At 39.3% G+C, this 14,406-nt stretch overlaps 1 protein-coding gene across 8 annotated transcripts in view; it reads left to right on the forward strand.

The window, feature by feature from the left end:
• Window positions 1-14,406, forward strand: part of KCNJ16 (potassium inwardly rectifying channel subfamily J member 16) — a 151,711-nt gene that overhangs the window by 97,377 nt on the left and 39,928 nt on the right. For 3 of the 8 annotated variants that reach the window (XM_059906463.1, XM_059906464.1, XM_059906467.1), the window contains exon 2: window positions 1,427-1,531. The exons of the other annotated variants lie outside the window; for them this stretch is intronic. The gene's annotated coding sequence lies outside the window, so the exon portion shown is untranslated. The remainder of the gene's footprint in view (window positions 1-1,426; window positions 1,532-14,406) is intronic. 8 annotated transcript variants of the gene reach the window in all.

The raw sequence follows: 14,406 nt of genomic DNA on the forward strand, positions 1-14,406 counted from the left end.
TACAGTCATAGGAACTGAAAGGTCATTAGGGAAATAAGACTGGAGTATTTGTGCTAAACACTACCCTTACAGCTACAAGAGACAGACCCTTAAGAAGAAAACAATATATTAATGTACCTTTGCCACTTTACTTTGGAAACTGTAGACCAACCACTCTCTTAAGAAGAAAACAATATATTAATGTACCTTTGCCACTTTACTTTGGAAACGGTAGACCAACCACTCTGTAAGTCAGATTTTAACCAACAAAGTGACTTGAAATGCCTAAGCCACAGCTATTTTGTGGAATGCCATTTAAGAGTTCCTGAAATTAAGCCAAAAATAAGCTTAAAGGTGAACAGGGTCCAGAGTTCAATTCAATTCAAATCAGCAGAGAGGGAGAAAGAGGGAGAGAGAGAGAGAAACAGAGACAGACACAGACAGTGAGAGGACCAGAGTAACTGATAGACGTAATTCCTGCTTAAGTTTATTTTTAGAACATGAGCACTGTGATAAAATCGAGGCATTAATCCCATGCAAAACAAGACCATGACAACATTTGAAACTGGAAGAAAAGACTGAAGTGGAAGGGACACTCACGATGCTATTCTAATGCATTTTCCTAAATAAGTGCATTTTTATTTGCAAAAGAACAAGAGTTTTAAAGGACACTGAAAAATCTGTTTTTTCCATTGTGCATGTGAATGGTGAGTCCACGTCAAGACTTGGATATAAATGAGTTGAAAGTTAGAAAATAGCATAAGGTAGAGTTTTTGGAAAAACAACAGATATATAAAGGGTATTTAGAATAAATATTTATAACCAAGACCACCCAAGGATTTGGTTGAATCATTTCTTTTTTGAATTCGTAAAACCCATCATTTAACAAACTGTTTAGCTTTTGTCCCCTGTGAATTTATCCTTCAGTTACTTCCTTGTTCTAGGAAAAGTGGCCTCAAATCTAACTTTAGGAACAGTGGATGGAAAATGTCATTATTTCAGGCATCACATAGACTATAAATATTTCTATGGTAGCTTGGGGAAGTAAGCATTTATGTGCTTACTATGTTCTGGATGATTAAATACGATATTCATTGGGTCTTCACTACAAGTTTGAAAGGAGCTATTATGTTCATTTTATAGATGAAGATTAGGTTTTCCACTTTCTGGCTGTGTTATCTGGGAAAGTCACGTAACTGCTTCAGGTCTAAGCTTCAAACTCAGTCTTGTGTGAATTCCACAATGCATGTGCTTCTCGTTACCAGATGATATCCTACCTTTTCTAACATTATGATACTAAGAGTTATTAGGCTTGATACAAACAGCAAAAGGGAAATGTCCCCAGAAGGTCTCACACATATGATCTTTGTCCGAGGACGTGGCTGAGAACACAGACGGGTGACCAAGACCCTCTCTCTTGAACCGACGAGTGATGTTTTCTCCACAGATATCGGTTTCAACAAACCGACGGGATACCTATCATCACGGCTCCATCCCTCTACGGTAGCGGAAAACTTAATCCTGAAGAAGCTACCCTGATTCTTTTTATAAGGTGATGACTGACACTGCTCTTCTTTCCTAGGCATTTATGTCACATTGATAAAAGCAGTTCTTCCAGAATGGAGGACATTTTGCTCTTTGTTTTTCCTGCTAGTACCATTGTTTTGAATAATGGGAAAGAACTAAGTTAATGTTCTTAAGAAGGCAATGACCTACATTTTGTCTGTGAAAAAAGAAACTCTAGAATTCGGATTCTTTTTTTTTTTTTTCCCCCGCCACCATAGTCTCAAGCCCTTGACCTCTATAAGACACTAACATGGAGTTAATGGGTCATCTGGTCATTTCCCTGATTTGATTGTTATTGCACTTAGCGAAAAAATCCACTTTTCTCTAATTTATTTACTGATGATCCTCTCAACAAATATTTATTAAATATAAAAAAGTCCTAAAGAAGGAGGGTTCAGTGGGAGATGATTTATTGCAATGAAACCATTTTCCTTAGGAACTTAACATTAGTGAAGGAGGAAAAACAGATAATTTGTCATTGAGTGATACAACACTTCATCTATTTAACATATTTATTGATTGACTACTGTGTGCCAGGCACTAATTAGACATCAAAATATATTGATGAAAAGAAAAAGACAAAAGTCCCTGCCTTCATGAATCTTGTATTTTAGTAGATGTTGACGGAGACTATCAATAAGTAAAATAAATTGCACGTCAAAGGTGATAAGTCTTTATGGAGGAAAACAATAGGGGAAGAAATTAGGTGTGGGAGGGGGAGGAGTGAGAATATTGTATGAGTTATTTTAGAACAACAAACATCTGTTATCTCCGAGTTTGTGTTGGTCAGGAAGCCAGGCTTATCTGGGTCCTTTGGAGCACGGTCTGTCAGGCTGCAGACACAGAGTCCAGTGGGACCGCAGGCATCTCAAGCCTCGCCCGGGGGAGGATTCTCTTCCAAGCTTAATCACATGGTACTTGGCAGGATTTGGCTCCTCTGGGGCAGTTGGATGGGGGGCTCAGTCTCTACTAGTTGTTGGCTAGAGACCTCCTTCAGTTCCTTGCCACTTGGGCCTCTCCATAAAACAGCGCCCAACATGGCAGCTGGTTTCCATTAGCTCCAGTGAGCAAACAGGCAAGACAGAGGGCAGAGTCTTTCTCTAGCCTGATCTTGGACATGACATCGCCTCAGTTTGGCCATATTCTGTTGATTAGAAATGAGTCACTTGTTCCAGCCAGCCCTCAAGGAGAGGGAATTTCACAAAAGTATGAACCCCAGGAGGCAAGGATCACTGGGGACCATCGCCAAAGCCGCTTGACACAGGTTTACATGTTTAAATAGGATGGTCAGAGAGAGCTTCAGTAAGTAGGTGAAATTTGGTCCAAGTCCTGGAGGTGGTGAGGAATTGGGCAAGGTGGATACCTTGGAACAGAACAGCCAGTGCAGAGCTCTGACGTGCTGGGCATATTCGAGAAACCACAAGGAGCCCAGTGTGGCTGAAGCAAGTTACAGAGGGAAGAGTAGTAGCGGATGAGGTAATCTTTGTGCCAGGATTTTTTTCCAAGATGGAGAGGATTCTGCAAGCTAAATACGTCTGAGATGTTTTTTTGAGATGTTGGGAAAGATCAGGGTAGGTATAGATTTGAATAGTTAAGAGAGGAAAAATATTGTGTATGGCAAGCAGGTGATGGTGATAAACAAAAGACCGAAGTGGGAAATGAGGGTAAATGAAGACCTGGCTCCTCCAGCTTGACCGATGGAAAAATAAAAAGGTATCTGAACACCAAGGCTGTGCTGAGGTAATGACCTGCTACTCACCAAATGAGACTTGTAAGGAACACACCAATCTCATCAACACAGAAACTCATGCCAGCTGTTGCCAACAGACAAAGCAAATGTAGATTTATTGGGTGGTAAACACCATTAGAAGGCTTTCTCCAAATGCCTCTCTTCTGATTAGGATGTACCCCCTCTCAGATTTTAGCAAGTAATGACCGAAAAGTCACCCGCCGGGTCTTAGCATCTTCAAATGGTCACTTTGTTGGAAACCGTGGGAGTAAGGACTCGAAACAAACAGTCCTTCTGAGATGCGTACGGTCTTAGTTTATCAGGGCTGCTATGCAAAAATACTACAGACTGGGTGGTTTAAACACAAACATTTATTTCTCACAGTTCTGGAGGCTGGAAGTCTAAGATCGAGGTGCTGGAACATTTGGTATCCGGTGAGACCCATTTCCTGGTTCATATAGGGCTGTCTTCTCACTGTGTCCTCATATGGCAGAAGAGGCGAGAGAGCTCTCTGGGGTCTCTGAGGGCTCCACCCTCATGACCTAATCACCTTCCAAAGGCCCCACCTCCTAAATCCATCACACTGGGGGGTTAGGATTTCAACAGATGAATTTGGGGAGGATACAAGCATTCAGTATGTAGCATCGAGGAACGTGGAAATAAACTCAGATCGGTTGTTTTCGGTTACAGTTTCTAGGCCCAAGAGCTCAGCTTCAGGAAAAAAAATGGCTTGTCTACACCCTGTAATGATTGTACTGGAGGATTCCTCTGCAGGGACATTTGCATCCTGCTTTCTTAGCTGGCCAGCCTCAGCGGACTTGGAGGAGAATTCTTTCTCTCATCATTTTTAGGCCATACGTACCCTGGACTTTGTAGTTATTTAAACATAAGCGGTGGATGACTTTATTTTTTCTTATAGCTGCTCTTCAGTGAAAAAGATGGGATCGATTCTTTTCTCTTCCTGTCCCTCCAGGGTTTTCTACTCTAAAATCAAGGATTCAGATGCACAATGTGTATAGCATTTTAAAGAGGCTTCTACTTTTAAAATGTTTTCTAGTTACATTGGCTCCACATTCACTCTCTTTCAAAAGTAGACCTGAAACTGTCCACAGATGCAAAGGAAAACTGAAAAAAGTCAATCATCTAAGAAAGAGCCCCAAAATAGATTTACCCAACAGTTCCACATAAAGAAGGTGATTTTTACCTTAACAATGTCCAGAAGTATCACCTCAAGTTCTGATTTTATGTAAAATATGAGTATAGTTTTAAAGACTTCAAACGGTTGCATGGCTTTAGATTATGTTCCATAAGATTTATTCTTTTAACTCAAAAAGAAGCATTCAGTTATTCTTTCTGTACTTAAAGAAAAAAGTATGTTCCAGCACACATGACAAAAACATATTTCATCACAATGAATTTTCATTTTTCATTATACTCCATTTTAAATTAGAACCATGTTCCAATGCAATCAATAATCATTTATTGGGTCTGGTACCAAGATGACAAAGACCTGGTCCTTGCCCTCGGTCTGGCAGAAAAAGGCAGATCTGCAAATAATTAAGGGCAATTCAATGACCTAGTACCATGATAACATGAGATATGATGAGCACACCAACGAATTGAACTTTTTTTCACGAAAGCAATAAGGTGATTGATAGACAAATTTGTGGCATGTTGCTCTTGTCCTGGGTATGCTTTTGGAATTCAGAACTTTTAGGCACTGAAATATTGTTTTTACTATGAACTCTTTTACGAGATTTTTTGTTGCCAGAAGCTTACTCTGACAGTTCCCTTAGAATTATTGTTTTCTTTACCAATTGTTTATTGGTGACTGTATCAGGGTTATCCAGAGAAATAGAACCAATAGGATACATATATAGAGAGAGGAGAGGTAGAAAGAGATTTAATATAAGGAATGGGTCATATGTTTGTGAGGGCTGGCAAGTCTGAAATCTGTAGGGTAGGCTGGCAATCTGGAAATTAAGAGTTAATATTGCAGTCTTGCGTCCAAAATTTGCAAAATTTGCAGAGTAGGCCAGCAGGCAGGAAACTCAGGTATGTTGCAGCCTTGAGGCAGAACTGCTTCTTCTAGCTTCTTTGGGAAACCTCAGTCTTTGCTCCTAATCCCTTCACCTGTTGGATGAGGCCCACCCTCACTATGGAGGGTCATCTATCAATACTTTACTTAAAATCTACAGATCATAAATGTTCATCACATCTAACAAACACCTTCACAACAACATCCAGAATGGCGTTTGACCAAACAACCGGGCACCGTGGCCTGGCCAAACTGATACATAAAATAACCCATCCCAGGAACACAGGGCATCTTCACTATGATTGTATTTTGCCCTACCATTATTAGACATTCTAAGCTTGAAGCTTCAGTTTCTGTAAAAGAAATTAACTATATTATACTCATTATATACATTTAAGATTCCAAAAGATGGAGATGCCTAAAAATACCATCATTTTTGTATCGAAGCATCCAGTAATTTAATACAGCATTTTCAGTGCTACAATTTTTTAATAAGGCAACCTGGACAAAGAGAAAATGATTTCTTTTAATTCAGGCAAAGAAAAAGACACCACAGTCCAGCCTTCTAATGGCTTTATCTCTTAACTTCACTTTCTATACCATATATTTCAGCTACTATATATTCTCTCCTAGATTTTTGTGTAGTTTATATATTTTCTTTTCTTTAAAATTTTATTGGCGTATAGTTGATTTACAACGTTGTGTTAGTTTCAGGTGTGCAGCAAAGTTATTCAGTCATACATATACATATATTCATTCTTTTTCAGATTCTTTTCTCATATAGGTTGTCACAGTATATTGAGTAGAGTTCCCTATGCTATACAGGGGGTCCTTGTTGGTTATCTATGTTATGTATAGTAGTGTGTGTATGTTAATCCCAGGCTCCTGATTTATCCCTCTCCCCTACATTTCCCCTTTGGTAACCATAAATCTGTTTTCTATATCTATAAGTCTGTTTCTGTTTTGTAAATAAGTTCATTTATGTCATTTTTAAAATTAGATTCCACATATAAGTGATATCATATGGTATTTGTCTTTCTCTGTCTGAGTTACTTCACTTAGTATGATAATCTCTAGGTCCATCCATGTTGCTGCGAATGGCATGATTTCTTTCTTTTTTATGGCTGAGTATGTGTAGTTTATTTTTCATATGTATGAGGCCTGCCCCCCAATGACTATGTTCACAGTAGTGGCAACATGCTAGGAGCTTTGAGAAGCCACAAGGTAAACATGGTGTATCTTTTTGAAGCGTTAATTTAACTCAACAGTTTGGTTGGAGAATAGACGAACTAAGTCATTTAAGTGATAAGCAGGTTAAGTAATTATTTTTGTAATGCAGTATATATTTTAAAGAAAAATCATAAGACTGGAATATTTTGAGCTTGGGCTCAGTCCGATGTGTCATATTCTCAGATCTCCTAGGATTTTGGGTAGGGATAACGGTAATATAGTCATTTCTCTTTTGTTTTTTCAGATTTTTTAATGGACAATTTTGAGAAGCACTGTTAAAGGAGGATTTTTGTGAGGTTAAATACATGGGTTAGGTTAGTACTTGATTAGTTAAGGGGCTCTGCCTGCCTCCGCCCCACCCAAATAGCTACTCACCCACAGACTTGGCAGTCTTCTCACAACTATGTACTTATCTCATGTGAGACCGTCCCGAACAATAGTCATTCAGGACATTCTGTCTCTACTTTGGGAAAATAAGCCAAAGTAGCCTCAAGAAACAAGGCACCTGGCATAAGGGCTGGACCACAAAAATTCTAGTAGATCTCTGATTCAGGGTTCTTCTATGTGGGAGCCACTGCCTTGAGTCTGCTGAACAAGAGCTTAATGAGACTCACCAACTTGCACTTACCTGAAAGACGCACCCAGCCATCCTGATGAACTATGAGGTTATTAACTGACCTTTTAGTGTTCTTGTCATGTACTATTGAGTTCTATTTATAGATGGCATAATAAAATCCTTCCCTGGACTTGCAACTAAAATTTGAGAAGGTGCCAGAGTCTTAGAGGCTGTGAGCTAATGTGCCAGGATTGTCACATCCAGAAGCTTGCTCCTTTGGTTCAGGTCAGAATTGAGTCAACTTGTGGGTGGTTAGAGAACACTCAAGGAGAAAGTAGTGTGGCTAATTTGAGCAAATTAAGACTTATGAGTTACACATATTTAAATTTAGGCTTTGTGAGAATGGAAGGCGGTTTCATTTCCTTAAGACTAAATTTTTATTTAGCTGTACCAGATAACAGTATTGAGTTGGAGATAAGATTACGCCATTTACACCAGGAGTTTAAAAGCTAAAGAAACATTCAGAGAAACAAAACTGAACGAAGCGAAATCATAAACAAGCAGACCCAAACAAAACCTAACAGAAGTAAAATATACTGTGATTTATGTTCACAGCAGGAGTCAGGACCGTGTTTCCATGCCTTATATTACTGTAGGCAGAATATTTTGTGTGTGCTTTTCCTGAACGTTTGTGTCACCTCATTCCTGTTCTTTGCTGGCATAAAGGAGGGACACTGTTTCTCCAGTTGTGCGTGGAATCTTGCGTGGGAAAAAAGTGACTGTATTAATTATGCACAAAGTAATACCATGATAACTATATCGTGGGCCTGGTTATTTTTGGCATCAAAATAATAGCATTCAGTAACCACATTGCCACTCAGGAGACAGAATGTTGTCATCTTTTACACTTTGGTTTCACGACTTGAACAAATGGCATCTCTGTTCTTCTGAGTATGTGCACAATACTCATTCCACTGGGCACTAGGGTATATAAAGATAACTCCATCAGTTCCTTGCCAGTGGGAAAGACAAAGCCTATCCAAAAAGGACATGGGCAGAAAAATCAACTTTGCTGGGAAATTGAGGGAAGCTTTACAGTGGAGGTAATACTTGTGTTTCAGCTTGAAGAGAAAAGGAATGCCTGCCTGATCTACAAAGAACCGAACATGTTTGGGAAAATGTGAGGCTGGAGTATAGGGTGCTGGTGTAAGAACTGAGGCAGGGTGGTGACACACAGGCTAAAGAAGTGGTGTGATCTAGAAGTACCTCACCTGGGAAGGCTTTTTATAGGGTTTACCCTTCTCCCCCAAATCACACGCAAGTCTAGTTCTAAGGCTGAACTATTTACCCATTCATTACCTGTGACTTATTCTGGGAAAGGAGAAGGATTTAATAGAAAATGTAGAGAACAGAGAAGAGATAGAAGAAGCTAATTCCTGATGTTTTTCTGCTTTACAGAGGACTGTTTGATTCTCATGCAAGGTGGGCTTTTTCCAAGACATAGAACTCTTTCTAATGCAAATAACTTAATAATTGCTCATCAGGGCTCTATTTTCTTCCCAGGTTGTCCATTCGCCATGCTTTATTGTCCTAAACTGCGTGGGTATTAACTTGGTGCCACGCTATTTAGGGAGCACGTGGTCAGAATAGTTTTTTTCACACCTGAATGGAGCGCTTGAGATGGGATCAGGGATTCACCTGCAAAGACGCAGCTCCTCTGTGTACCAAGGGATGACCAGATAGACTAAACGGGGCGTCATGGCGGTGGAAAGAACACTGGGCTCAAAGCCAGATGCCTTCAGTCTTAGGATCGTTACATATTTATTCTTATTGGACAGTAAGTAGTTCTCCATGGTCAGTTTCCTCATCTATAAAATAAAAATATTCCCATCATTTATTTCTACATTCCTTCAACAGACACTTAATAGTGTATGTGTATATATTGTGTGCTTATTTATATATATATAAATACATATGCTATATATAAAAATAAATCTATATTATATATATAGGAGAATATATATATATACACACACACACACACACACACATTCCTCTAGTGGTTCTGCTTTTCTACTCAAACCCTGGTAACCAACCCTATTAGGTATATATATGTATATATATATGACATGATAATCTGTGACCCTATATAATGGGTGACACGTCTGGTGCTGCAAGGCAGGCAGCTGGCAGCACAGGTGGACGTGAGGTGAAGGAGGACAGCAGGTGAGAGCCAGCACAGCTTAGCCGGAAGCCACCAGGGTGAAATGAAGCTCATGTTCATCTCTCACCGCCTTTGAGCTTCCAGTGAGATCATGGGGGTGTCCGGAGGGGAAGAGGCTGCCCCCCGCCATGTAACCCAGGTGCCGCAGAAGCTGAAGGAAGAAACCCAGCAGGAACCACGGGCTCACCTGTTGCTCTGTGCCAACACGTTAGCCAGCAAATCCATGCCAACCTGTGTGAAGTCCCACAGTGCCTCGTGCCCTGTGCCGACCTTCCGATGTAAAGAGAATACAGCTGTTGGTTTACTTCCGCCTTACAGATGTCATGCAGAATGTCTCCCATGGCCCAGGCTAACCTGGAACTGTGAAGGAAATAGGATTCTGGAACGTGTAGTCCCAGTTTAGCTAAACTGATACCATCCAAACCTACCACCTCTGATGCCTGCCATTCAGAATATAAAACAAATGATCGAAACATAGTTTCTGTCTCCAAACAGCTACCTGTATGGTAGGAGAGAGTCTTCCTTCACTCCGATGTGTGTTATAATAGAACTACTTGTGTAATGGAACACAGCACAAAGTGAGAACAATACACGTGAACAAGCTCTGGAGTATTAAGTATTAAGTTTTTAATGGCTTTGCAGAACCTCATTTTGGCTATTTGATTACCTCTACTTAAAATAGTGAAAACTGGAGAATAAATGTGTTCTAGATATTTTAATAAATGTATATTCCCTGAGATACCCTCGTCTTTATCTTAGTTCACTTGGGCGAGTGGTGGTGCTGAACGGATAGCAACCAAATCTCTACACTAACCCAGATCTTCTGGTTCGCGTAATTATGTATGCTTATTTAAGTCACCAACCGTTTTTCCACAGAGACGATGTTTGTTTTGCTTAAGTATAACTTACCCCTCTTTTAACCTGAGGAAAGAAACCCAGAGATATATTAAGAAATTTCTTGACCGGTAGCAAAATTTCTTGACAATGAGAAAAATATAGAAAAAAGCAATGAAGATAGGAAATAGCCTCAACATGCTATGCCAAAACGATATTACGAAAGCTGCTTCTTTATCATCACCATCTTGTATAAATTTTCTCTATTTCCTTATTAGATTATGTTTGACTAACTCTTTCAGCTTAATCTGTCTCAGTTTCTCTTCCTTTGCTGCTGTCTAATAGGGTAGATTTGGTATATTTCAAAGGCGTCGTGTTTTCTCTGTATCACAGAGATAGTGTCACAAGGATAGGTGGCCTCATCCGTTCTGTGAAGGGTTTGTGTTCACATCCCAAACGTTCTGTTACCAAAGTCGTGGAAAGAAGATATTTCTGCTGAATCTTCCATGAATGATACGAGACTACATGGAGAAACTTATGGGATGTTTCACCTACCAATAACAAAGGAGCATGTGTCACTTCAAGGCAGAAATAACGTTTTCAGTTTACTCCCTGATTTTTATTTAACAGACACAGGGTACTAACTACATGCTGTGCGTTGTTCTAAGTGCTTTACAAGTATTCATCCTTCCACCCCCACGAGAAACTTTATTTTTACAGATAAGAAAACAGGAGCACAGAGAGGCCATGAAATGTTCCCAAGGTCACACAGCTAGTAAGTGGCATAGCTGATTTTGGACCAGGCAGCCTTTCTCTATAATAAGTGTTTTAAACCATTAACCCACACCCTCTAAAGAACCTCAGTTCCCCATAAATTCATATCTGTGTGATTGCTAGTAATGCTAAATTAGATTGACACATAATTTGGGTTATACACCTAACGTTCAAGAAACCTTTGTACGCAACTCAGAGTGAAAGCCTGAGGACTGCTCAGGCATTGAAATGATAAAATAGAATCAAACCCTTCCCTCTGAACCCTGCTCTCTGCTCTCTGGTTATTGGTTTCTTTGAAGTATTCTATTTTGCACGCCAAACATTAAGTTGTGCTTTCTCTATCAAAGGCATTTAAAGAATAAAAAACAAGCAAATCAGAAACAGAAAAGAAGATATCTGTACTCTATTTAACAGGCAGAACCCCAGCTGCACCAGCACAAGCATCTGTCATTTTCATCAAAAGTTAATAAACACACAAAAAAGTTAATCGACACAAACAGAATTTTAACACCATAAATCAATAAGGACTTCACTTCATAAAGCAAATATAATAGCCAATCTAAGGAAAGTAATAATTCATTGATGGGGGAAAATACAATCGTTCTTTATGGTCCTAATGACATATGGAAATCTGTCGGCTTTAATACCAAGTATTGAACTAATACCAAACAAACCATTTGTTTGAGGGGAAAAATATGATAAAAGTAGAGCCCAATGGGCCTTGACAGAGTTCTTAGTTTAGAGTAGAAAGTCTCCCTTTCATTAATTCAGTATAAAATAGACCCCTTCTTTGTGCCAGTGAATATTAACTTCATTAGTTAGAAGTCGCTGCTCGTGATACGCCAATATTTACAATGGAAGTTTTCATGGAGAAAGTAGAAGCAGCCTTAGTTTTCACTCTTGCATTAAAATTAATTAAGAATAACAGTGAGTGATATGAAGTCACCTGTGTTAACTATTTATGGCGTAGCAAATCCTGTATTTCATTGGTTCTGCCATTTATTACAAATGAAGTCAAATTTATATCTTGAGAAAGAGCATCCAACAAAGCCAGTGATCAGCATAATGAAATTGTATTTTTAATAGTAAAATATTTTCAGTATTCTCTGAAAGAAAAAGAAAAAACTATACTTCCAAAGAAAGAAAGCTGTTAGCATTACATTTTTACTATTTAAAAATAATTCCATGAAAATAATTATTAATCATTTTCCAGGATTCATCATAAAAATGTCTCTTGAAGAAATAGGATGTTTACTTCTTAAGTTGAAAACAAAAACTGGTGGGAAAATTTGGCAGTTGCCCTGCCCGTAGGACTGTTAGTGCGTTCATGTTAAAGATCCCTGAATTCCTGAAGGTTCTAATAAACTTCTTTGTTGTGCTTGGCATTTCCTTTTGCGTAGTCTCAGCTTTTAAACTAAAGACCAGATCCTTCACTCGCATATTTTTGTTTTTCTTGTTTTACTCTTTTTCTGATTTGATTCCTAATGAAAATAACAAACATTTGTGGGTAGCACTTCAAAGCTTAGAAAATTATTTTACAACAGTGATCACATCTTCAAAACGACTCTGTGAGGTGAGTGAGAGTAAAGTAGCAGAATTCTCACTGTAGTGATGGGAACGCTTAGGCTCAGGTCAGTGAAGCCATACGTGGCACCCAAGGGAACTCAGACTCCAGGGTTTCGACTCCAGATCCATTCCTCTTTCAAAAAACGTGCAACTCCTACAGATTCTCCTTTTCTCTTCCATCTCTGCAGTAGAGAAATCTTAAAAGGATAACAAGTGATTTCTTAGCGTGCAATCGGTTTGTATTGTAGAATCAGGCAGACCTGGGTTTTAATCTAGACTCTGCCCCTTATGCCCTATGTGATTTAGGCTAGAGGTTCTCAAAGTGTGTCCCGGCCCTAGAAGCATTAGAATCACCTGGGAACTTGTAAAAAATGCAAATTCTCAGGCTCCATCTCAGACCTACTGAATCGGCAGCTGTGGGGATGGAGTCCAGTGTAGCTAACAAACCTTCCAGGTGATTCGGATCCACATTCAAGTTTGGAAACCAGGGGAATGTATAGGCCAAGGCACTTCACCACTATCAAACTTCTGTTTCTCTTTAAATTGGGTCAGTGATAGAGTTTTGGGGGGCAAGAATATGAAACAGCGAATACATAGCAGACAAGCGCTTTAGAAATGTTGACCTTCCCAGGGGAGTGAATTTCATTAAAAGGGTTAATTCTAACTCATTTAATGAATTTGGTCCTCCATGAGAACAGAAGTGAAGTGACGCTTCTTTTTTGGATGCTGCATTTTTTCTAAACCTGGAAGAGAGGACTATTTCTAACTTATAGGTAAATGGGATGGTCCTTTTTGGGCTATATTCAAAGTAATTAGTGGCTGCCATTGAAAAGAAATCAAATGAAGTCAGGTGGTGGTGTTTTTCTCCACTAGGAACTTTAATAAAAGCTCCCGGAGGGGGCATGACCTCTGTCTTTGTCACCAGCATTTTATTTGTTGTTTGTTCACGGGATTCTGGCATTTGAGTCATAATAGCTTTGCCCGAGGGCCAATTTTAGTTCCATGTCTTGAATTACTTAAAATTTATAGGTCTTAATATGGCTTAGTAAATTAAGTCTTCAGTTTAAAATAACCTATAAATTCAATTTGAAAACTCAAAGAAGAAAATTTTTTAGCCTTGTGTCCATCAGAACGTTTGAAAGTTGGTCTTCTGTGGCTACATGGAGTATAGAGATAGGAACAAGCAAATCAAGCCAGTTTCACCTTCTGAATCCTCTGCTTCTCCTCTTCTTGGACCTACAATAGTAGAGAACACTTGTTAAAGACCTACTGTGTGCCAGTCACCATGCTGTAAGCTTGGGGTCCTACTATCCTTATTTATTTGGCTCTTTAGGGAGGGGGTGTGGGAAGTGTTCTGTAACAGGAATTGGGTGATTTAAGCCACATGAGTTGACCACCTAAGTTTTTGTTTTTAGATCAAATTAAGAGCCTTGCATAATTTGTACATGAATTTTAACTGCCAGGGACGAGAGCCTTAGTACGCCAGCTTTCATTCAACACTCCGTCTGCCCAGATTCCTGAAGTCTGAAGAGAAACAACCACACAAGCCATGGTTTTTGTTGTTTATTTGCTCCAGTAGTTCCCAAAGGTGGGATTCTTGACTTGGAGGAGACAATGAGGAAAAAAAAAAAACAAAAGCCACCTTATGTTACTAAAGTGTAAAACTGCAGGGTTTCCATAATTGTGGCAGTCTACACCGGAGGGCACAGTAATAAATAAACTTACTTGGCTAGGAAGAAGGGAGAATACTGAGCTATAAACGAGACTTACCACCGTGTGTAACATTCTTTTTTCAGAAGGTTATCATATCTGTTTACCAAATCTATATGTAGGTAAAAAATTAAACGCCAGTTACTTCAGTGTTTACAGAGGACACACAGCTCTACTAACTCTGTTTAGAATCTTTAGTC

Source organism: Balaenoptera ricei, chromosome 20 (genome assembly GCF_028023285.1).
Source record: "Balaenoptera ricei isolate mBalRic1 chromosome 20, mBalRic1.hap2, whole genome shotgun sequence".
In the NCBI taxonomy this organism is placed as follows: Eukaryota; Metazoa; Chordata; class Mammalia; order Artiodactyla; family Balaenopteridae; genus Balaenoptera; species Balaenoptera ricei.